The 26,289-nt window shown below is 36.6% G+C and overlaps 1 long non-coding RNA gene across 1 annotated transcript; it reads left to right on the forward strand.

The window, feature by feature from the left end:
- Positions 1-296: 296 nt before the first annotated feature.
- Positions 297-1,373, forward strand: LOC131277060 (uncharacterized). The gene is made up of 2 exons (XR_009184246.2): positions 297-357; positions 1,191-1,373. It is a non-coding gene; the product is annotated as an uncharacterized lncRNA (long non-coding RNA).
- Positions 1,374-26,289: the final 24,916 nt, after the last annotated feature.

Here is a 26,289-nt window from a genome sequence, read left to right on the forward strand (position 1 = left end):
AATATATTTTTGACTCCATGGACACCTTTTATTGGTAGAAGCTTTAAGGAAATCAGCAGATTATGACCACAGAGAAAGCTTAAAACAAAAGTTCTGTCTTATTAAAAAGCCTGAGTGAAAATAGCAGATAAACTAAAATAGATTTTTTTTCCCAATCTGTTTCCTCTAATCTCTTACTCTTGGGTCTTCCCTCTCTCAGAAGGATTGTTTCCTTGTTTCACTCATTCTTCTTTCTCTACACTTGTAGAAATTATCTGTTTACCTGTGTTTATTCATTTTTTTTCTTTTAGTCATTCAATATATGTGGCTCTGGAATTCTGGTGAAGTGGATCAGAAATTACAGACTCATCTTGGGAGGTTAGTAAAGGCATCACAAGGAAGATTTTAATTGTAATAAGGCTTGAAGGAGGATTTAGAGTAATTTCAGAAGGAGAAAAGGCTAGAAGTACATGAAGAAGAGATGACATGGACACAAATATGGAGTCAATAATTATATGGTGTGGTGAGGTTTTAAAAATAGTTCTTTTTAAAAAAGAAATGAAGTTTATTGATACATATTAAAAAGCATACAATTCCTGTGACATGTATAATTTGTTGTATTTGCTATAATGACATAACTGTGCATTTATTACTTCAGTCATTCTTAGAGTATGTTCACTGAGAGGTAAAGATTTTTCTAGTTTGTTTTTATAAATTCGCTATGAGATTTCTTTAGCAAAAATTATTATGGTCTTCTTTTTTTAAGATACATAGATCACACTAAATTTTACATTTTAAAATATGACGTTCCCATATACCCCACTCCCTAAATTCCCCATCCTCCCACATTAACAACCTTTCATCAGTGTGGCACATTCCTTTTATTTAATGAATACATTTTGGATCATTGTTACAAAGCTTGGATTATTGTTTACATGTTAGTTTACACTCTCTTCCAGTCCATTCAGTGTGATATGGTACGATATATAATATCCTGCATCTGTCCATGTGATATACTTCAGGACAACCCCAAGTCCCCAAAAAAGCCACCATATCACCCCCTCTTCTTCCCTCTCCCTGCACTCAACAACTCCAGTGGTCACTGTCTCCCTGACAGTGACACAATTTCTTCCATTGCTAGAGTCACAAGAAGTCCATAGTAGAATACCATTAAGTCTACTCTAATTCTTATTTTATTCCTCTATCTTGAGGATCTTGGGATGGTGATGACCACTACACCTCTAAATCAAGAGGGGCCTTAGATCCCACATGTCTGATGGATGGAATTCTGCTTGCAGTTGTGGACTCTCTCTGTTGCCTGTTGTGGTGGTTGACAAACATTTTGTTTGCTTTCAGATTTGGTGTTTACAAATAAAGCTGCTGTAAACATTCAAGTGTGGACTTTTGTGTGGCTTCTAATTTTCATATCATATATATATATATACCTAAAAGCAAAACTGCTGGATTGTATGGTAAGACAATGTTTAGTTTTAAAAGAAACTGTCTTCTGGATGAACCATTTTGTGTTCTCACTAGCAGTGAATAAGAGATGTATTGTTCCATATACTCAACAGCAATTGGTATTCTCAGTTTTTAGGTTTTTATCTCTTCTAATAAACATGTGGTCATATATTATTGTGTTCATAGTCTTCCAAGTCCCTAATGACAGATGATGTTTAATTTTTAAAAGAGTTTTAATGAGTTTATTTATTCATTTATTTATTTAAATTTTAAAAATTTTAAAACAGGTTTAGATTACATAAATGTTACATAAAATATAGAGGGGACCCATATGCCCCACCCCTTCACCCTCCCACTCTTTCCCATAGTAACAACAACTTTCGTTAGTATAGTACATTTGCTACAATTGATGAATGCATATAGAAACAATGCTGCTAACCATGAATTATAGTTTATATTATAGTTAAGAGCCTGTCCTGCACAATTTTAGGTAATGATAAAACATATAATGGCCTGTATCCGTCATTGCAATGTCATGCAGAACAATCCCAATGTCCTGAAAATGCCCTGATATAACACCTATTCTGCCTGCTCCCTCCTCTCAGAATCTCTGGTGGCCATGGCCTTTATATCAATGATAAACATTCTTCCATTGCTAGAATAGTAAGTCTATAATATAAAAATAATGTCTACTTTAGTCCATTGTTCATTCCCCAATCTTCAGGATTTTGTGATGGTGATGCCCACTGTTTCTAATTGAGAGGGGGCTTAGATCCCTTGGGATATATGGGTGGAACTAGCTTGCTTAGAGGTGCAGACATTCTTTGCTCCTTGGGATAGGTGTTGTCCATTACCATCTCCTTATTAGTTGTTCTACATAGGTCCAATGAACTGGAGAGTAAGTGTTGAAACTCTAGATTAATCGTTCAACTGGCACATGAACAGACCAAAAACATAATGCTCTGGCTCATGTATTTAACAAGGATAGTGCCAACACATGGCTTTATGTAAATAACATTTAGAGAAGAGCCACATGTTGGGAATCTACAAATGAGGCTAACTCTTTTACACTGGGGAGCATAAATTCCAAAGTAAGGCCTACTGACAGGGTGCCAAATTCCTGAGATTCCCTGCACTATTTACAGTGTCTAGATATCTCTAGAACCATCAGGATCCCTACTGTTTGAGGCACTGTTTACTGTAACAGATAGTGAGATTCTGCTGAGATGAGCATAAGCATAACCTCTGGAATGACCACCAAACTCACTTTAAAATCTCTTAATCATAAAATTTCATCTGCACTGAATATTTCCCCTTTTTGGCCAAGGTCTTTTTCAGAGACATTGCTAGTTGGCATTTGGTCATAATACCTAGGTGCCAGTGAAGTTGAATTTCTTTTTATATATTGTATTTTGTATTTGTATTTTGAATTTCTTCCTAAGTTAGGATTCTGTTTATATCTTTTGCAGATTTTTAAATTCAGCTTATGCTTTCTTATTTTGTGGTGTTAATATTAATTTCTACATTTGTATACAAATCTTTTATCAGATGTGTTTTGTAAGTATTTTTCCAAACCTGCATGTTTTCTTACAACCCCTTATCAATGTCTTTCACAGAGTAGATATTTTACATTTGAATTAAAACTGACTTATAAATTTTAATCTCTCATGAATCATGCTTCCATGACTATATCTAAAAACTCTTTTCCAACCTATGGGCCCTTAGATTTTCTTCACATTTTAGTCTAGCACTTTCACAATGCATTTTACTTTAAAATGGTATGATTCATTTTGATTTAATTTTTGTGAAATGAATTCAATCAGTGCCTAAGTTCCTTTTTTATTTGGCATGAGTGCATCCTATTGCTACCATATTCTAACTAAGTTCTTGGCTATGCTGCAGAAGTGAATTTCAAGAACACGCCAGGTGAGTTAGGCCAGTAATTAATTCAGGTAGGAAGGGAAGAGAAATGGGAGAAAATAACAGAGCAGGGCCCCAGCATGTAGTGAGGAAGGGGCTGAAAAGGGATGAAGAGGGCTAATTTACAAGCTACAATTCCCCATTATAGATTATAAGTCCCGAGGGTAACTTGCATGGCCACATGGCAGAGGAAAAATGATGAAAGTGACATGCAGAAGGCAAGACGGGTCAATAGGCAAAAAGCTAGGCAAGAGCAAGCTCAAACCTCATGGTTTGCTTTTAAACTGCTAGTTATCCACCCCTTTGCTAATGGCAGGGGTTTCAGCTGTTTGCTCTTTGGATTGATTACCCTGCCCATCAATTCCTTAGTGAGGACCCAGTGATAAAGTTCCTAGGGAAGATCCAGGCTTTTCCATATTCTCAGGAAGGAGGCTTTGTTCTGGGTAGCAAAACCCAGGGTGAGATTCCTCCAGCAGCCGTCATTAGGGGGTTTTGATGTCCATGTGGACTCTGTCAGGTTCTAGATCCATCTATTCCCTATCTTACTAGCCTGCTTCACTTTTGTTCCAACACCACTTCTTGAAAAGATCATACTTTCTACACTGAATTACCCTTGTCCTCTGTGAAACATCAGTGGAACACATTTGTGTGGGGTCATTTGTCCATTTCACCAAAAAGATTTTTTAAATTATTGTGTTTTTATAATAACTGTTACAACCAAATAACATGGTTCCTACTACTTTGTTCTTCTTTTCTATTTTGTCACAGGGTACAAAAACATGGTCATAATGTTTGTTGCTTAAAATAAAGTCTGAGAGAATTTATCATGGAAATTATTGCCTTGGCAAAGTGTATTCTATTATGACCAAGGGTTTCTAGCCATCACAACTATCAAGGAGAAGCAGGAACATATGTTTTCCCTATTTTCAGAAAAGGGTACTAGATCTCTATAAAATCCATAAAAATATTAACTTAATGTAATTACAATACAAACAGTACCATTTATTATATTTTTCTGATTATGGCTTGAGGCTAAATTGCACTGCTTTGAATATCTCCTCAGGAAATTCATCATCCACATGGAAACAGAAAACCAAACATATGCTTTAGAATTCATCCTCCTGGGGCTCTCAGAAAATACAGAGGTGCAGCCCCTCCTTTTTGGAATGTTCCTGTCCATGTACCTGGTTACATTCATTGGCAGCCTGCTCATCATCCTGGCCATCATCTTGGACTCCCATCTCCACACACCCGTGTACTTCTTCCTCTCCAACCTGTCTTTTACTGATATCTGTTTCACCTCCACTACGAAACCAAAGATGCTGCTGAACATTCAGACAGGCAACAAAATCATAACTTTTGAAAACCGTCTCACCCAGATGTATTTTTTCATGCTTTTTGGACAATTAGATAACTCCTTCTTGACTGCAATGGCCTATGGCCGCTTCGTGGCCATCTGTCACCCCCTGCACTACACAGTCATCATGAACCCCTGGCTCTGTGGCCTCCTACTGCTGGTATCCTGGTTATAGAGTGTTTTGGACTCTCTTTTGCATAACTTAATGGTTTTACAATTGTCTTTTTGTACAGAGATGGAAATGGCCTACTTTTTCTGTGAACTTAATCAGGTAGTCAGACATGCTTGTTCTGACAACTTCCTCAATGACCTTGTGATGTATTTTGCAGGTGGACTTCTGGGGGTTATACCACTCACTGGGATCTTTTTCTCTTACTATAAAATTATATCCTCAATTTTGAGAATCTCAACAGCTCGTGGTAAATATAAAGCATTTTCTACTTGTGGGTCTCACCTCTCAGTAGTGACCTTGTTTTATGGTACAGGTCTTGGAGTGTATCTTAGCTCTGCTGCTACCAAAAACTCAAAGGCAAATGCAATAGCCTCAGTGATGTACACAGTGATTACTCCCATGTTGAACCCCTTTATTTACATTCTTAGAAACAAGGACATAAAGCAGGCCTTTAAAAAGCTGGGAAACATTCTGTCTATAAAAGGATACTTTGTCTCAAGTTTACAAAAGTGCTCATGATTAACAGAGATCAAACACTAGAAGATTCTTTTTTTGAAAATGAAATATTTTGTTGTCTTTTTTTGAAGATACATAGATAACGCAAAATGTAACATTAAAAATATGAGGTTCCCATATATACCACTCCCCACCCCACCCCCACTCCTCTCACACCAACAACTTATGGTTGTGTGGATTATCATTTGCATTGTAGTTTGCAACTCCCCACAGTCCATTCAATGGCTTATGGCATGATATGTAATGTCCTTCATCTATCTGTACTATATCATTCAGGACAACTTCAAGTCCTAAAAATGCCTCCATGTCACACATCTTCCCTCTCCCAGCACTCAGCAACTCCCACAGCCACTGTCTCCAGACAGACTAGTGTGTCAAATCCTCAGCATTGTTGCAAGTATCTGTGAATCATGTATTTCAGGCAGTGAAGCTTGGTTGTCACTGTGGGCCCCAAGGGGTGGGGGAGAGAGGAATAGAATAGATGGAAGATGGGACAACTGGGGGCAGTGGAAGTGTTCCACAAGATTATGCAGTGATGGATATAGGCCTTGTTAAATTTCACCAAAAAATTAAATGTAAACCATAGTACAACCAAATTTTTATAAAATTGTACAATCTAAAATATAAACCATAATGTAAACCATAGTGAAACCATGGTTTGTATCTATGTTTCAATATCTGTTCATCAGCTATAGCAAATATACGCACATTAAAAAGATAATTGCAGGGGGAAGAGAGAAAAGTGTTTGATGTTGGCATATCAGATTCCCTTATATTGTATATGTGACTTTATTGTGATCTAAAACTTTTTTGAAGACATTATAATTTTTTTAAACAAAGGATGAAGACCCTGAGAAAAGAATGGGAGAGAGAGCTTTTCTACTGTACATACACAGCAACACCTATTACAGTGATGAAGGCAAAATGTAAAATATATTTTATGATATTTTGCATTTTAATACCCTGATTTATTTTTTACTTTTAGTTTTTCTTAAATATAGAATAAAAATATTCTATTTTTTATCTTTAAACCTATCACTAATATTTCATTTTCCTGTTAATTGAGTTTAGAAATATATTAGCATATAGTTTTGAAGAAGTTTTGGATCACAGAGTGTTTCAACAATTGCAGGGCAGGAGCACTGGTGTGGGATGTCATTGATGGGGGATGCATGGGCAGGGGGCAGTTCTCCAGGGCATTCATGCAGGGTATATAAATATATTTTGGATATTAATTGTCATATTAGGTAGAGTTTGACATGACAACTGAGGAAGTGCTGAGTTCCTATTCTGGGAAACTATGTTGCACTCCCCAGTTGAGGAGCAACTATCCCCCAAGTGCAAGAACAAAGACCAGTGAAGAAGGATGGTCCAATGATGGGCCCTTGATACTGATGACAATGCTTATGAGCCTGTGTGCTTGAAATTTCAACTAGGTCTAGAGATGCAAGGTGCCTAAGAGTAACCTCCTGAGAGCCTCCATGTTGCTCAAATGTGGCCACTCCCTAAGTCAACTCAACATTACTTTCCCTCCAGCATGGGACATATCCGCTGGGTTGAGAATCCCTGGTGCTGAGGAATTACTACCAACCACCAGCTCGTGATACAATTAGAAAACTACCTTGAATAAAAAGGGGAAATGGGAATGACAAATGAGTTCATATGGCTAAGAGACTTCAAAATGAGTCAGGTCTTCAGATGAGTTGGACTGATGCATCTTTCAGCAGGATCTCAGAGACAGCCTAAGTAGGTACTACCCCAGGTAGTGGTTCTCCTGAGGACTACAGAGACACCTCATTCCTATGGTCATGGAAGATGATTCTGGAGTTCGGTGCCTTGCCAGAAGATACTACTTTGGAATTTGTACCCTGAAGTGTGATGGAGTTGGACTCAGATGTGATCTTTCTACATGTGCTTCTCTGTCACTTTTACGCAACCTTTTGTTGGTGCTGGGGTTGTTGTATGGTCAGGAGACTTGAATGAGCTTCAGGAGAGTTGCAACACCTGCTCTCAAATTCATTGGATTTGCCAGTGTCAGCTAACAGGGAGGTGAGGATGGTCAACCACCATACCAGGGAACCGAGAGAGTCTACAAGTGCAAGCAGGAGAATTCCACCCATCAGCCATGTGGGATCTAAGCCAACTTTCAATTTAGAGGTGGAGTGGACATCACCATCCCAGGGCACACAAGGTGGAGGAATAAAATATGGATTAGAGGAGATCTTAATCTAGGTACTTTGTAAGTGTATAGAGAGATAATCTTGCATTTGCCTAATAAAAACTTACATTTGTTTCATTTTGGTATATCACGGATTCCTATTTCTTTTGTATTATTTTACATCATGTGTTCCCTCATTGTATTCCTGGATTCAGGATTGAAGATAGAAACTGCTGCCTGGATTTTCAGCAGTAAAATATTTCATTCAGTTTATTCTGTATATATAAAATTATAGCAGGTGCTGGAGGGATGAAAGTGTATTGCAGTCACTCCCAGATGAAAGAAACTGCTTGTGTTTTATGGTGTTAGTGAAAAATAAGCTCTCCTAGCAAAGGCTCTGTACCAGCTACCAGGGCTTGTTCATTAATTCCTGAAAGAGGTCACATCCTGAACTGGAGATGTCATCTGACTGCTTTATAGTAATCCACATTCTATCTCCAATATGCCTTTCTCCTGCACCTTCAAAATCATAATTCAAGTGAGGTTGTAATCAACAACACATTCCCTGATTTTTCAAACAATGATGGTTTCAATAATTTCTATCATTCTTCCAGCGATGTAAGTTTGCCCTTTAAAAAATATTTCCATATTGAAGGATATTTTCTGGAAATTTCTTTCAGCACTCCCTACAATAATAGTCCTCATTTATGGGTCATAAAAAGCAAATATGTGTTTTTCTGCCTTTCCTACTATATCTTATTCTTATATTAAACCCAGATATTAAGACATAATTTCAGACTTTTATGGAAGCTTGCTGTTTTCTTCTGGGTAGACTAAGGTGAATGCTTCATTCGTCAACTGATTTCCTTGCCATCACTACAAATGGCAAACCAGAGTGGCATTTTGGAGGTAATGATTTCTCTGAGTTAATGGTCATATTTGAAGATGTTAATAATTGCTTACATATTTGTATTCACTTCAAATTCTTTGGCAAAGCTGTGAATTCATTTTCACTTGTAATTTATTGACACACAGGTTCAGTCTCTGATGTGAGTCATACACTTATCAGAACTGAAATTTTCCGGAAAATATATTTCATTCATGCAGTTTTATAAAATGTCTATGTTTTGATTACACCTTAATCTGAAAATTAAAAATCCTCACCTTGTCACTTTTTTCTGGAATTCTCTCCAGTGCAAGTAAGAGCCCCACCTTATTCCACATTAACTTGAATTAGGATTCTCAGTAAAATCATTTTTCACATAAACCAGTTTGTCAATACCTTTCCTAGGTGCTTTCTTTAAATGTTACTGCAAACAATATATTGTGAATCATTTTTTCCAAGCTATACAAGAGCAATTATGTACATTTACCACATGGAAATAGTGTCAGTGGTCTTCTCACTCCCAACAATTTGATGTATCAGTTCCCAATTGCTACCCTGCAAGACTGCTATTTTGTAATCAGTTCTGGTACAAAATAGTTTACATGAAAGGCTTATTTTTGAGCAGAAATCTCTTTCCAAATAAAAGCTTTTAAGAATGTTTACTTTAGTCCATTGTATATTATAATAACTAGATATTATTATTCTATTATAGATGTGTTATTATAGTAATTAAAGAATTTTATCATTGAAATAAAGGCATTGGCCACCAGAGGTTCTGAGGGGAGGGAAGGGAAGAATAAGGAGTAATATGGAGACATTTTGGAGACATAAGAATTCTCCTACATGACCTTTCAATGATGGAAACAAGGCCGTTATACATTTTGTCGCAGCCTATAAAATTGTCTGAGACTGAGGGTAAACTATAATCTACAGTGTAGTCCATGGTTAGTAGCAATGCTTCAATATGTGTCCTTCAATGTTAACAAATGTACAACTCTAATGAAACAAGTTGTTAATGTGGTAAAGTGTGGGATCTTGAGGGGCTGGAGCATATGGGAATCTCCTGTATTTTTAATGTAACATTTATGTAATCTAAAGCTTCTTTAAAAATAAAAACATTAAGAAAATTTTGAAAAAGAATCTTGAGAAAAAACGTGGTAGTCATGAACACTCATCTTACTGAAGAAACTAGAGTTATGTCTTTCAATATTTGGAAGTATGGAAAAGAGTGAAAAACAGTCCAGCTAAGAAAGGTGATACTTCTGTTATAATCAGGAACACTGTATAATCAAGAAGACTCCACTGGAATTATTGACCACACAAATATGCCCCCTTTCTGCAGTCAGGGAGAAGCAGGCTCATGTCTTCAGTATTGATTAAATAGGCACCACCACCTGCAGTTTCCCCATCTGGAGGACAGGAATACAAACCAGAAAGAGGGAGAAAAGACTGCTAAGAATAACCTACCCTACTGAAGTCACACCCTAAGAAGACTCAGTTGTGGATGCCAAACTTACTTACACTTTGATTGTATTTATGAAGAGAGGGTGATTGGTATCTTTCAAAATCCCCTAAGAAACTTCCTGTTTCCTTTCTAAATATTTAGCTGGTACACTGATTCATAAGGTAACATTTTTATTAAGAAAATATCATATGTGAGTGATGGAGACCTTTTCAACTCTATTATATTCTCCTCGAACTTATGTTATTACAAAGATCTTTTCTTATTTCCCCATTCCTGCATCTTCTCTTTTCCTTTAAAATAAAAAAGTATTCCTGGTTTTGTCAGTAGAATTTTATTCTTCTCCAGGATCCTAAAATATGTGAAAACAATGATTCACTCTAAACTGAGGGTAAAATTTGTTCTCATGTAAAACAAAGTTTATTCCTTAAGAGTCTATAAATGGCTATAAGGGGAAAAAAGCATCATATTGTCTTTTATCAGTGAAACTTAAGTACAGTTAGGTTTTTTTAAAAAGGGAAACCTTGCAGAGAGTTCCTAAAATATAGATTTCATTAAAAGACACTTCCATAATTTCAGTGAGAGATAAACACAAAGTTACAGAGGGAAAAACTGTTTTTTTTCCTGGATAAGTGGGGGATTTATTTGCTGTCTGAAAACCATGAAATATATGTTACCTAGAAGGAGGGCAAGATACATTTTGAGTGATCTGTGTTCTGTTTAATTGAATGTTTTATGAGTAAAATAAATACTTTGGGACACTAACATGAGAAATTTAGAAAAGATGAATACTGCCAATTGAAGATTTACTGTCCAGAGTGGGGAAGTGAGAATAAACACACCCAGGTCCAAGGAACATCATTTAAACCAAGAGAAAGTAGAAAACTGTAACAGAATGCTTACCTATTATAATGCATTGTAATAAGGTAGCCCATGCCTAAGTGAGTATATTTCAAACATAGGAGCAATTACTCCTCCCTCCACTGCCAAGAACTGAGTTTGCAAGAGAAGCAAATTCTAGAGTAACAGTATTGAATGAGAAGGTCCTGGATTTCACATCCTAATGTCTTTCTCCAATGCCACACTTCCCATTTCTCCTCATTTCCAGATCATCCCTCTCAGAAGAATTGGAAGCACCTGCATATTAATAGCTCTGAGATACATCATCCTAAGTGTGGTTATATATATATATATATTTTTCATTTCCTGAATGAAAATATTTTGTATTTATTTATTATCCAAGAAGGAAAACATCAGTGGAACAATAAATCACTGAAATCAACCTGTAGATCTGTTTCACTGTGCAAAGAAAATATGAAAGGGAATGTTTTACTGGCAGTAAATGGAGGGACATGGATAAAATATCAAGTGTAGTAGGTCCACAGATATAAATTTGGTTTATTTTCCATTTCTGTTTCAGGATTAGTGGGTCTTTGATTCCCATGGTAGATAAATTTCTCCCATTCCTACTTGGAAATTTTACATTTTCATCATTGTACATTTTAGCTTCAGAGGTTCTATTTATTTAATTATTGAAATATACCATTTAATATAATTGTAATATTCTTTTTAATCTTCTAAAACTCATTAAAAAGTGTTGTTTCATATTCTCTGAATATTTTCAAAATCTGAAAAACTTAAAAGCTTTTATTCCTATTGTCTGTCTTTTTTTCTGTCTTTTAGTCATGATAACTTGCTTTCTTAGGGTCTGTATAGATATTTTTAATTTTTGAAAAGATACTTAGATTACACAAATATCATATGAAATAGACAAGGGATTCTAATATGCCCCACTCCCCACACTTCCCACATTTTCCCACATGAACAACATCTTTCATTAGTGAGGTACATTCATTGCAATTGATGAACAAACTGTGGAGCATTGCCATTAAGCATGGACAAATGTTTACATTGTAGTTTACACTCTCTTCGACATAATTCCATAGGTTATGGCAAGATATATAATGGTTTGCATCTGTTATTGCAATGTCTTTTAGGAGAATTCCCAATTCCAAAAAATGCCCCTGTCTTATAACACTTTGTACTGTTTCCTACCCTCAGAACCTCCAGTGACCACTACCTTCAGATTCCCTACATGTGGCTTTTCTGTCCTTTCATTTGTACTTGTAATTAGTACTAGAGTTTGTAGGTTTATGTACAAGTGACTTAAGTTTGGGGGCTGCCCATGTGCCAGCTGGGCCCTGAACCTCAATAGATTTGCAACACTTACTCTCCAGTTCATTGCTTTCACCCAAGACAACAGGCAAGGGGGTGATGATGGACAACTACATACCAAGTAACAGAGAAAGCCTAAAACTGCAAGCAACATAGTCCCATCCATCAGCTCTAAAGGATCACAGCCCCTCTCTATGAGATGTGGAGTAGACATCACCATCCCAGAATCCTCTGGTTTGGGGAATGAAATTTGGACTAAAGTAGACTTACTGGTATCTTACTATGGACTTATTGTGATTCTAGCAATGTAAGAATTTATCCATTGATATACTGAGTTTTAAAATTCTGCTGTTTAATTTGAGGACATATTTGTGTGAATTCTTGGAGGTCTCAGTGGAAAAGAGAGGATTCACGTTTTACATTATTTGGAAATTAGCAAGCTAAAACAATTTAATGTTAAGTTGTGCACCTTGAGCCTTTAAGGTCACAAAGCTTCTGTGATTTCACACTGCATGCTGGATCCTCATTCAGAGAGCTTTGGCACTTGTAGCACCATGGTCAGGAGAAGTGTGTCTCTTCATACACATACTTGATTAATGTATTTATACTTTGTTAACCTTTACAATGCAACGATAATTCTAAGGATCCATCTTTTATACAGGAATCTCTTACCAGAGTTCCCACTTAGGATAATTTTCTAATTCATTTTCATATAGAACATATTTAGTAATATGGAATCTCAAATTCCTTAATGTGGACAGTCTCTCAAAACTGCAGCTGGCATTTGAAATCCACTACACATCACAGTCCATTTTATTATTTATTTTGTGGCTAAACTAATTCATTCTGTTAGGCCAGATTTGGGATGAATTTGAAATATTCTGGGAAATTTGTAGGTGTGAATCCTCATATTTTAAAAAATAACACATCAAAAACCTATCTACAGGGAAGCAGACTTGGCCCAGTGGAGAGGGCATCTGTCTACCACATGGGAGGTCCCCATGGGAGGTCTGCGGTTCAAATCAGGGCCTCCTTGATCTGTGTCCAGTTGGCCACGCACAGTGCTATTGCATGCAAGGAGTACCATTCCACGCAGGGGTGTCCCTGCATAGGGGAGCCCCATGCGCAAGGAGTGCACCCCATAAAGAGAGCCACACAGTGTGAAAGAAAGTTCAGCCCGCCCAGGAATGGCACCGCACACACGGAGAACTCACGCAGCAAGATGACACAACAAAAAAGAAACACAGATTCCCATGCTGCTGACAACAACAGAAGCGGACAAAGAACATGCTGCAAATAGACACAGAGAACAGACAAATGGGGGGTGGGGGCAGGGAGGAAGGGGAGAGAAAATTTTTTTTAAAAAGCCTAACTACAGATTTGTGGGAAATAGAAAAAGAAGGGCAGACTGTACCTAAATCTAGAAGAAGGAGAAAAACAATATAGATTTCAGTGAAGAGAAATGAACTAGAGTATAGAAAAAACAATTGTGTGAACCAATGAACTTGTTTCTTGGAAAAGATCAATAAAATAGAAAAGGTTTATTTAGATTGAAAAAGAAACAAGAAAGAGGATGTAAATTACCAAAATAAAAAAAGTAATCAGGGATGTTGCTAAATATTGCTGACATTAAAGTGATTATGAATTAAATCTATGAATAATTGTCTACCGAAATCTAGAAAATAGAAGAAATGGACCAATTCCTAAAAACATGCAATTTATCTAAATTGACTGAAAAGAAATAGATCTCAACAAAAACATAATGAGTAAAGAAATTCAATTAGTTATCAAAAACTTCTCAAAACTAGAAGTCTAGGATCAGACATCTTCCAAAATGAAATCTATGAAATATTCAAAGAAGAATTAATGACGATATTTTTCAAAACCTTCCAACTTGAAGTCAAGATACATATAGCTTCCTAACTCATTCTATGAGACTAAAGTTATTTTGATGCCAAAACTACATAAAGCATATCAAAGAAAGTAAAGCAAGGAGCAATTTCTCTCATAAATATAGATGCAAAGCACTTAACAAATACTAGCATGTCAAATACAAGAGAATATTACAAGAATTACCCACTAAGACAAAATGGGATTCAAAATGAATGTTCAACTTAAGAAAATCAATGTAATATACCCATTAACCTAATGAAAAGGAAATCACATGAAAATCTAAATTGATGCAGAAAATGTGAATGATAAATTCCAACACCTTTTCATGATAAAAATACTTAGGAAAATAAGAATATAAATAACTCCCTAAACAGAATAAACAAAATATATAAGAAAACACAGGTAATCTTATCCTCAATCCTGAAAGAGTGGAAGTTATCTCTTTGAGATCTGGAACAAAACAAGGATGACTGCTTTCAATATTGCTATTCAGTATTATACTGGAAGTTAAGAAATTAGGCCATAAAACTAAATAAAGTCTACCCAATTTAGAAAGAAAAAGTAAAATCATCTGTTTTAAGAAATGTGGTGATCCTTATCTATATCATGACAAGCTGCCCCAAGAAAACCCTAGAGATCATAAATGAATTCAACCAAATGAAACCTATCAGGTTTACATGAAAAAAAAGTTTTATATTATACAACAGAAAGAACATTCTTAAATGGACAATAAAAAATCCACTGACCATACCATCTAAAAGAAGAAAATGCATAGGAATAACTTTAACTAAAAAAGATGCACAATGAAAACTTCAAAGAAAAAGTTGAATGAAATAATAAAAGAACTAAGTAAATGGCAAGGTATTCTGTGTTCATGAATAGGGAGAATTAATATTGTTAAGATGTCAGTACTACCCAAAGTTATCTACAGCTTCGATGTAATTCCCATCTAAGTCCTAAGAGCCTTTTTAGCAGAAATGGAAAAGCTGATCCTGATATATGGAAATATACTCCAGGAGGATTCCAGTACCATCTTATTATGTTGCATTTACTTATTTGCTTATCTCATGCCTTCTAAAGTCTGTGAGCTGTTTGAGCAGAAGCAAAATATCTCACTCTTCTATTCATTCCCAGAATATAACTTACTATTTACCATACAGTATTGTTGAATAAATATTTGTCAAATGATTAAGAAATAAATGATTGAGTGAGTTGCACATATATTGCTAAGTTTTGGGGAGAATGTAGAAGAAGTGAGAGAAAAGGAAATCTTGTTGAGAGAGGGAAGTCCCATGACTCCAAAGGAGACAGATTGGAAACAAGATATTTTAGTGTACCCAGAATCTTTTTTACTATCAGTGATAGAGAAACCATTTTGGGAAACCTTGTAATATTAGAGTTCACATCTAAAGAAAGGTGACTTCCTACAGGGAAGGAAGGTGTTCAGTGGGATAAGAGATGGACATGATTCTCCTTATCTGTCTTCTGAGGTTCAAAACTGGCACGAGTTTGCTTTGTGGTTTTCTTTCTAACCTCCAGAGAAGTATGTATCTTATCAAGAAGAGAGACAAAAGAATAATTCATTAATGAGTTTCATGGGAATGAAATCCCTAAAGGTCTCTATGGCAGGTTGATACTATTTATGAATTCCAAGAAGAGATTTCAATTATGTTTGTAAACTGGTCTGTTCCTCTGTATATGATACCCTTTGATTGATTTAAATTCATTTTTTTTACATTTACTTAATTAAATCAAGATTAGAGCTTTGATTTGATCATATCACTGGTGGTACACATGGTTGAGTCCCTGCCCCCTTGGTGTCCTATATAAATGAACACTCACTCATGAAGATACACTGGAGAAGACACACAGCAGAACATAATTTCATAGATAGAGATTTTCGTTTCACTGCTTTTTCTTTTTCTAAAATTTTGGGAAGAATCCGGTTCAACACATGACATTTAGTCATCAAACAATATGAAGAACTAAATATGAATTTGGGAATGAAGAATTGAGTGACACATTGTTTCTTTTATAAAAGATTATATCTAAACAATTTAAGAGACATAGAAATGAGTACATGCAATATCCTGAGCTGGCTCTGAATTCCTAGTGAAGAGGGTCTAGAACTTTGGACTCATCCTGTGTTGTGTGAGTTAATGAAGGCATCATATGGGACCTCATGATTGAACTGAGCCTTGAAGGAGGAATTGGAATAATTCCATGAGGATGTGGAGGTAGAAGCACAACAAAAAGAGATAAGAGGGACACAAATGTGAGTTCAGTATAACCATAGGATGTGGTGCAGTTTTAGAAATATTTCTGAATATCTGATGAACAATGATGGGCATTCATGAAAAGTTGAAAATGAGCCTTGTAACAGAGAGTCTTGTATTCTGTCCACAAATTGGATCTTTATGTTCGAGGTTATTGGAGTCTGTGTATGGTTTAGAGAGAGTGATGTTCATGAAAACCCTTGCCAAGTAGAAAGATTTCTCTGGGTTAATATGACTCTATCTGTTGTAAAAACTTTGGAAAGATGATGAGGGATGAAAATAGAAGAGTGGATGCATGGAAGGAGGTGTGATGAGTTAGCATAAGTGGGGTTGAATCATAAAGTTTTCACTATTAATGCTTGGCATAATGTCAGTCATTTCATGTTTATCATTTTATTTAGTTATTCCAATTACTCTGTGAAATCGGAGTAATTTTCCAATGCATATAATTGTGTCGGTATTGAATCTTGGAGTTTTATGATCCCAGGAATTTGCATTTCACTAAAAATTTTACTTCTTAATAAACTTAATATTTAGAACAGTTTTAGAGTTGCAGAAATCCTGTAAGGATGTTATAAATAGTTTCCAAGAATCTCTTACCCCCTTTCCCCTGTTTGTACCATCTGCCATCCAAAATAACACCTTTTATTTATTTGTCATAACTTCTTAGTCACTTTGTGATTGTGGCAGCTTCTCAGACTCTTCTTGGTTTTGATAACCTGGATACTTTCGAGGAGTGTAGGTAAGATATATTGTAAAGTTTCCCTCAGTTTGAATTTTCTGATGTTCTTCTCATGATTAGACTGAGCTTATGGGTTTTTGGAAGAATGCACCAGAAATAAAGTATCATTTTCATACCATCATAACCAGGGTGCATCCTATCAACATGACTTATCATTGTTGATATTGACTTCTTTCAGCAGTGTTTTGTGGTTCCCCAGCATAAAGTTCCTCATATCTCTAACTTTCCTTATATCACCTTTGGGAAGAAGTCACTAAGTGAAACCCATACTTCAAGAGTGGGATTTTTCTCCATGGCCTTGAAAAAGTAATATCTACATAAATTATTGATTTTTTTCCTGCAAGAGAGATTTGTCTCTTCTTATTTATTTAATCAATTATTTATTAATATCAGGATGAACTCATGAAATTTATATGATACTTTTAGTAGTGATACAATATTACTTTTCTTGTTTAATTTGCTCCACTTTTGGCCATGGGGGTAAAATGTCAGCTGTACTCTTTATCTGTAGTATAACCCCATCATTGAGAGTTTTATTTTAGCACATATTTACTCTATGGTACTATAAATTGTGCCAGTCATTCCTTGCATGTTTCTCTCCTAGAGTCAACAATTTCTCCAAGAAGACACTTATTGGATAATGGTGATAAATTCCATGTTCTGAGTTCCATGGTACTGTGCCTTCTAAGGCCTCTCTGAAGAGAGTGTGAGGAAACATATGTGTGTATATACATGTTTATAAATATGCCTACATACAACACTCTATATTTACTGATACATGAGTTAATAAATCTAAACTATTAACATATAGAACATTCTAGTCTCCTCCCTTGCTTATCTATAATCACCTATTTCACAGTGTGAAAAATATTCCCTCATCTGTCAACTATCTATGAAACTTGATTCCAGTGCAAATGCATAGAAGTATTAGAATTGTTAATCCATACATGGTGGGTTGGTACATTGTTAATTATAGAACTGTACTTTCATAGTTTCTTTAGGCTTTATTTTACAGAGTCCATTCATATCCAATATTACTTCTTTTTTTAAAGTTTAAAACATATCATTGAAAATGTCTTTAAAGATAATTAATTATGAAAATAATACACATTTATAGGGAATGAGTAGATTTTTTTCCAAAATGTTACACTGAAAAAATATAAGAAGTTCCTTTACACCCCACTCCCCACCCCCAATTGCATCATTTTTAAGTGTATTGATACATAGATCACAAATTACATCAAAAAAATAAGAGGTTCCCATAAATCCCCTACCCCACTCTTCCCACATCAACAACCTCATTCATCATTGTGGTTCATTTGTTGCATTTGGTGAATACATTTTGGAGCGCTGCTGCACCACGTGGATTATAGTTTACATTTTAGTTTACACTCTCCCCCAGTCCATTCCGTAGGTTATGGCAGGATATATAATGTCCAGCATCTGTCCTTGCAATATCATTTAGGACAACTCCAAGTCCCAAAATTGTCCCCACATCACCTCTTTTCTTCCCTCTCCCTGCCCTCAGCAACTACTGTGGCCACTTACTCCACATCAATGCTCAATTTCTTCCATTGCCAGTCACAACAATGTGTGCGTAAGTGGCTCTCTGAATCTTGAAGTTTCAGAATCAGCAAGGCCAACTCTTTCTTCATCATCTCTCAACACTCTATTCTTAAAAAACTTTTTATATTTTATGGAAGTATATCATTCATACATAAACATGCACACTAAAGATTGTGATCTTACAAAATATACATACATAACATCACACAGGTGTCTCATACATCACCCTTCCACCAACTCTTTGCATTGTGAAACATTTGTTACAAACTGTGCATGAACATCATCACAATATTACTACCAACTATAGTTCCTATCTTATATTTGGTGTATTTTTTCCCCAACCCATATTATTTTTTAAATATATTTTTATTACAAATATTGTGAACTTGCAAAACAATCATACAGATGTGTAAATTTCCCATACAATTCCACACCCTTGTTGAACATTTGTTACAGATTATGAGACAATATGACCAGACTATTACTACCAATCATGGTCCATTAGCATGCTTTTTTTTTAGAGTCATGCAAACCTTTATCTTTCTTTTTTTTTAAGATTTATTTATTTATTTATTTCTCTACCCTTCCCCAGCCCGACCCCAGTTGTCTGTTCTCTGTGTCTATTTGCTGTGTCTTCTTTGTCCGCTTCTGTTATTGTCAGCAGCACAGGAATCTGTGTTTCTTTTTGTTGTGTCATTTTATTGTGTCAGCTCTGTGTGTGTGTGTGGCACTATTCCTGGGCAGGCTGCACTTTCTTTCACGCTGGGCAGCTCTCCTTCTGGGGTGCTCTCCTTGTGCATGGGGCTCCCCTACGTAGGAGACACCCCTGCATGGCAGGGCACTCCTTGTGTGCATCAGGACTGCACATGGGCCAGCTGCACACGGGTCAACGAGGCCCAGGGTTTGAACTGCGGACCTCCCATGTGGTAGATGGATGCCCTAACCACTGGGCCACGTCCTCTGCCCATAGCATACATTTAGCACACTTTTTCCATACACCGCCTTTATCAACACAGTACAGCTTGACATTTATGCAAGAATATTATAGTATTGCTGTTAACCACAGTCTATAGACCACACTAATTGTAGTTTTCCATGTATATACAATATTGATATACATCTGCTCTAGTTCACAGAAGAACTTGCTTGTATTTGCACCCTTAACCACAATTCTCAACTGCCTCTGGGTTTACTGTGTATTTCAGTCCTTCAGGTATTCTTTTATTTTTTTTAAAGATTTGTTTATTTATTTCTCCCCCCCACCCTGCCCCAGTTGTCTGTTCTCTGTGTCTATCTCCTGTGTGCTCTTCTTTGTCCGCTTCTGTTGTTGTTAGTGGCACGGGAATCTGTGTTTCTTTTTGTTGCATCATCTTGCTGTGTGCTGCCTGCCATTCCTGGGCAGGCTGAAAATTCTTTTGCACTGGACGGCTCTCCTTATGGGGCTCACTCCTTGTGCATGGAGCTCCCTTATGCGGGGACACCCCTGCATGGCAGGGCACTCCTTGTTTGCATCAGCACTGCACATGGGCCAGCTCCACATGGGTCAAGGAGGCCTGGGGTTTGAACTGCAGACCTCCTATGTGGTAGATGGATGCCCTATCCACTGGGCCAAGTCTGCTTCCCTCTCAGTTATTCTTTAGCTTTCTTTCTATTGACATTTACTTCCCCAGACTAACTTTTTCAGCCACAATCCCATTTATAATCCAGTTACTACTCACTATAATGTGTTATTATCAGCTCTATCCATCACTACACTTTTAAGTCCAGTTAATTAAAACTTCTACAGGAGGAGGCAGGGCAAGGTGGTGTCTGAGTGAGTGCAACTGCAAAGAAGCAGCAAAGTGGTGTTGGAGTTTTGCCGGAGCAGGCTGTTTCAGGACCTTGCAAGGCAGGTGGTGTATGGACGTCTGTTTTTTAGAGACAGTGACAGAAGTAGTGCTTGCTAAAGGTAGAATTGCAGGTTACAAGCACAGAGGTTGAAAGCTGTGGGGAGGCGGGACCCTTCCACTTATGGCTGGTGGCCACAATGTTCCCTGAGAACTGTCAGTTGTGTGGTGGTGTCCCTGGGCACCATGATCCCCAGATACGTGGTCCCCAGGCCTGTGTCCCCTAAGCTCCATAGCCCGCATTCCACACACCTACATACTCTGAGTCTGCAGTGTCCTGGGCTTCCGTTTCCCAAGTCCAGCACTTCTGGAGGTCCGGGATTGCCCAAGCCCTCCAGTTTTGGACTGACTCCATGAGTGGGAGAGATTCGGTAGAAGGTGCAGCAAAGGGGCCAAGCGAGTGAAGGTTCAATTTTCTGGTTCTCCCTCCCTCCTTTTTCTGTGTATCTGTGCTTCGAGGAGCATACCAGCTGGCTTGGGGAGAGCCTGGGAAGAAAGGAGTAGTGAATCTGCTGACAAAACCCAATTCACCTAAATACCCTGTGATATGAAACTTGGTCTGGGAGAAGGGGGAGTCGGAAAATCAACTAGCCCTCTCATAGCACACCTAAAAGAGAGGGACTGTAGGAGGTGCTTTCCAAGCTTCCAATAGCATACTTGGGGTTCCTGGTGAGCTGTGGGTGCTCTCTCTCTGGAAAACAAAAGTCACTGTTTTCTGTGCAGAGCTGGTTCAACAAGGACCCACTTGAATCTCCTACTGGACCTCTCAGGCAGCTTTCCTGCTGCCCTGGGTGACAGGGAAGTAAGGAGGGGAAAAGGGGAGAATGTCAAATCCCTAAGCATTTTATTTAACTGCAAAGAGATACCTTGCTTGAAACTTTGTCTGGCATTTTATTGGGTTGTCTTCTTGTTTTCTTTCTCTTAATCCCCCAAGGTCCTTTTTCTCTTTCTTTTTCTTTTTTCTCTTTTTCTTTTTCTTGCTTACTTACCCCCTCCTTTTTGTCCCTTTTTTCCTTTTCTTTCTTTCATCTCCTTTTTTAAATTTTTTAAAATATTAGGTGCTGCAGGGAGTGCTTCACATTTGCTGTATTTCCTCATCCTCCATTCCACTTTTGTGTGTATATTGATTTTGGTCACCAACACTATCCCCTTTCCTCTACATCTTTCTATCCTCCATCATTTATTGTTTCTCTTACATTACACATCTCTTTGTTTGCCCCCCTATTTTTCTGAATTTATTTCTAATACCTTTGCTCCGTTTTCTGTCTTATATTTACTCTTTATATTACTGTCCTTTTTTTACTCTTTCCCTCTCTCCTGAACACACTGGACTTTTAATTCACACTATATTCCTCCCCATATTTATTTTACTGTCTCATTATACATACACTACTTTTCATACTGTTATAAGTATACATACCTTACATGAGTCAAATATCCATTCTCCTAGATCACACATGGTTCCTCTTAATATTTATTATCAATGCTACTATTGTTCATTTTTCTTCTCTTACTCTTTTGGCTTTCCCTGACCTTAATATTTTCCTTCAAGTGAACTTAGCCAACAACAAGGAAATAGAATAAGAAGAACAAAGTGACAAAGAGAAGAATTAACACACATCCAAAAACAACTAATTAAACACCAAACTAGACAAAGAAGATAAGCAACTGATTAAAACCATCAATATAAAATGATGACAAGACAGCAACAAAAAATTACAAACCAAAATAATAATCAGGAAAACATGCTCCAATCCAATGAACAAACTAAAATCAGGAAGAGTAACAGAACATCAAACAAGTAATTAAAGTTCTCAAAACATATATTAGGGACAAATTTGATGAGGTGGAGGAAGAGATTAAGAATATGAAGAAAACACTTAGAGAGAATACAGAAGAAATTGCAATCATACACAAAAAGATAAAAGATGTGATGGTGATGAACAGCACAATTCTAGAAATCAAAAATACACTCTCAGCAAATAACAGCAGACTCAAAGAGGCACAGAAAAGAATTAGTGGTGTGGAAGACAGTATATCTGAAATCAAACAGATAGTAGAAGTGATCGATAAAAAGAAAGAAAAATTCCAGCATGGATTTAGGGATCTGAATGACAATGGAAAACACACAAACATATACATTACAGGCATCCCAGAAGGAGAAGAGAAGGGAAAAGGGACAGAAGGGGTGTTGGAGGAAATAATGGCTGAAAACTTCCCAAATCTACTGAGGGAGATGGATGTACATGTCCAGGAAGCACAATGCACTCCAAACAGCATAAATTCCAACAGGCCTACCCAAGACATATACTTGTACATTTACATGCTAGGCCACAGAAAAAGTCTCAATGAATTCAGAAAGACTGAAATCATACAAAATAATTTCTCTGACCACAGTAGAATGAAGCTGGAAATCTTCAAGGGACAGAGACCAAGATTTGGCACCAAGATTTGGAAGTTAAACAGCACTCTTAGAAAAACAGTGGGTCAAGGAGGAAATGACAAAAGAAATTAATAACTACCTTAAAACTAATGAAAATTATAACACAACATATCCAAACTTATGGGATGCAGCAAAAGCCATACCGATAGGGAAATTTATAGCCATAAATTCATACATCAAAAAAGAAGAAAGAGCTAAAATTGAATAACTAATTGTACAATTGGAGGAATTAGTGAAAAAAACAACAAACTAAATACAAAGGAAGAAGAAAGAAAGAAATAACAAAGATCAGCACAGAACTAAATGAAATAGAAAAAAAGAAAGCACTTGAAAAAATGAGCAAAACCAAGAGCTGGTTTTTTGAGATCAATAAAATTGACAAACCGTTACCTAGACTAACAAAGAAAAAAAGAAGGAAGATGATGCAAATATGCAAAATAAGAAATGAGAAAGGAGATATCAACATTGACCCCACAGAAATAAAGACTATTAGAAAAGGATACTTTGAAAAACTATATTCCAAGAAAAAGGACAATTTAGAGGAAATGGACAAATTCCTAGAAACACATAAGCAGCTTACATTGATGAAAGAAGAAACTGATGATCTCAACAAACCAATCACAAGTAAAGAGATAGAATCAGTCATTAAAACCTCTCAACTAAGAAGAGCCCTGGGCCAGACAGCTTCACAGGTGAATTCTATCAAGCATTCCAGAAAAAACTAACACCAATCATGCTTAAACTCTTCCAAAAAATAAAAATACAAGGAACATTGTCTAACTCATTCTATGATGCCAACATTACTCTAATACCAAAGCCAAAGACACCACAAGAAGGGAAAATTACAGACCAATCCCTCTAATGAACTTAGACATGAAAATCCTCAAAGAAATACTTGCTAATCATATTCAACAATACACTAAATAAATTATACACCATGCCCAAGTGAGATTCATTCCAGGTATGCAAGGATGGGTCAACATAGGAAAATCAATTAATGTAATACACCATATAAACAGACTGAAGGAAAAAGAATCACATGATCATATCTATAGATGCAGAAAAAGCATTTGAGAAAATACAGCACACTTTCCTAATAAACACAATGCAAAAGATCAGAATAGAGGGAAATTTTCTCAACATGATAAAGAGCATATATGAAAAACCCACAGCTAACATCATTTACTATGTTGAAAATCTAAAATCTTTCTCTCTAAGATCAAGAAAAAAAGAAGGATGCCCACTATCAGCCCTTCTATTTAACATTGTCTTAGAACTACTTGCTCAAGCGCTGAGGGAAGAACCAGACATAAGAGCCATCCAAATTGGAAAGGAAGAAGTGAAAATTTCACTATTTGCAGATGATATGATCCTATTCATAGAAAACCCTGGGAAGTCTACAAGAAATCTTCTAGAACTCATAAATGAGTTCAGTAAAGTCACAGGTTACAAAATCAATATGCAATAATCAATACCATTTCTGTATACCAATAATGATTAATCTGAGGATGAAATCAGAAATCAAATACCATTTCCAATAGTAAATAAAAAAAATAAAATACCTAGGAATAAATTTAAATAAAGATGTAAAGGACTTATACACAGAAAACTACAAACACTGCTCAAGGAAATCAAAGAAGACCTAAATAAATGGAAGAATATTCCCTGCCCATGGATAGGAAGACTAAATAGCATTAAAATGTCTATCCTACCAAAACTGATCTATGGATTCAATGCAATCCCAATAAAAATCCACGCAGCATTCTTTAATGAACTATATAAACTTACTATGATATTTATTTGGAAAGGAAAGTGGTCCCAAATAGCCAAAGACATATTGAAAAAGAAAAATGAAATTGGAAGAATCACCCTACCTGACTCCAAAACGTACTACAAAGCTACAGTTGTGAAAATGGCATCATATTGACAGAAGGATAGACATACTGACCAATGGACTTGAAATGAGAGTTCTGATATAGATCCTCAAATAAACAGCCATATGGTGTTCAACAAGGCCACCAAACCTCTCAACTGTGAGAGAATGGCCTCTTCAACAAATGGTGCCTGGAGAACTGGATATCCATATTTAAAAGAATGAAAGAGGATTACCAATTCACACCTTTTACAAAAATCAACTCAAGATGGATGAAAGACCTAAATATAAGAGCCAAGACAATAAAGACTTTGGAAAGCAATGTAGGGAAACATCTACAGGACCTTGTAATAGGAAACGGCTTCATGAACTTCACACCCAAAGCATGAGCAGCCAAAGAACAAATAGATAAATGGGCTTCCTCAAAATTAAAGCCTTCTGCACCTCAAAGGATTTTGTCAAGAAAGTGAAAAGAGAGTCTACACATTGGGAGAAAATATTTGGTAACCATATATCTTATGTGAGAAATATCCTGCATTTATAAAGAATTCCTATATCTTGAAAATAAAAAGACAAGCAACCCATTTAAAAAATGGGAAAAAGATTTGAACAGATGCTTCTCAAAAGAAGTTTTACAAATAGCTAAAAGGCACATGAAAAAATGCTCAAAATCACTAGCTACTAGGGAAATGCAAGTCAAAACACAATGAGATACCATATTAACTCCCATAATTCTGGCAGCTATCAAAAAATCAGAGATCTACAGGTGCTGGAGAGAATGTGGAGGAATGAGAACTCTCATCCACTGCTGGTTGGAATGCAGAAGGACCCAGCCATTCTGGAGGACAGTTTGGTAGTTTCTCAAAAAACTAGGTACAGATTTACCATATGAACCAGCAATTCCACTGCTGGGTATATACCAGAAGATCTGAAAACAAGGACACAAGCTGATATACACACACCAATGTTCATAGCAGCACTCTCCACTGTTGGCAAAAGTTGGAATCAATCCAAATGCCATCAAGAGATGAATGGATAAATAAAATGTGTATACATACAATGGAATACTACTCAGCTATAAGAACAAATACACTACAAACACATTTGATAACATGGATGAATCTTGAGAACTTTATATTGAGTGAAGTAACCCAGGCATTGAAGGACAAATACTACATGACCTCTCTGATAAGAAATAAGTAAACCAAGCTGTTTCAGAGAGATAGAAACAGCTTCAGAGTGACTGGCTGATATGCTTAAAGGAAGTTGGGGAGTAGAGAAAGGGTGCAAGCTGACACCTGCATGGGTGAAAGCTATGATAAGCTGAATATAAGTATTTGCACAGAGGAGGGATAAAATGGGGGCATAAGGATACCTCGAGGCAGGGCTTTGTGAGCATGAGGGGGGCTGGAGATGAAAGGATGGATCAGATGGCCCAATTTTTGGGGGGGACGGTGGGCAGAACATTTGAACATAGGAAACTGTCAGGTATGTGGTTGAAATTATAAATTAGAGAAAACTCTA

The sequence above is a fragment of the Dasypus novemcinctus genome, chromosome 31, assembly GCF_030445035.2.
Source record: "Dasypus novemcinctus isolate mDasNov1 chromosome 31, mDasNov1.1.hap2, whole genome shotgun sequence".
Classification (NCBI taxonomy): Eukaryota; Metazoa; Chordata; class Mammalia; order Cingulata; family Dasypodidae; genus Dasypus; species Dasypus novemcinctus.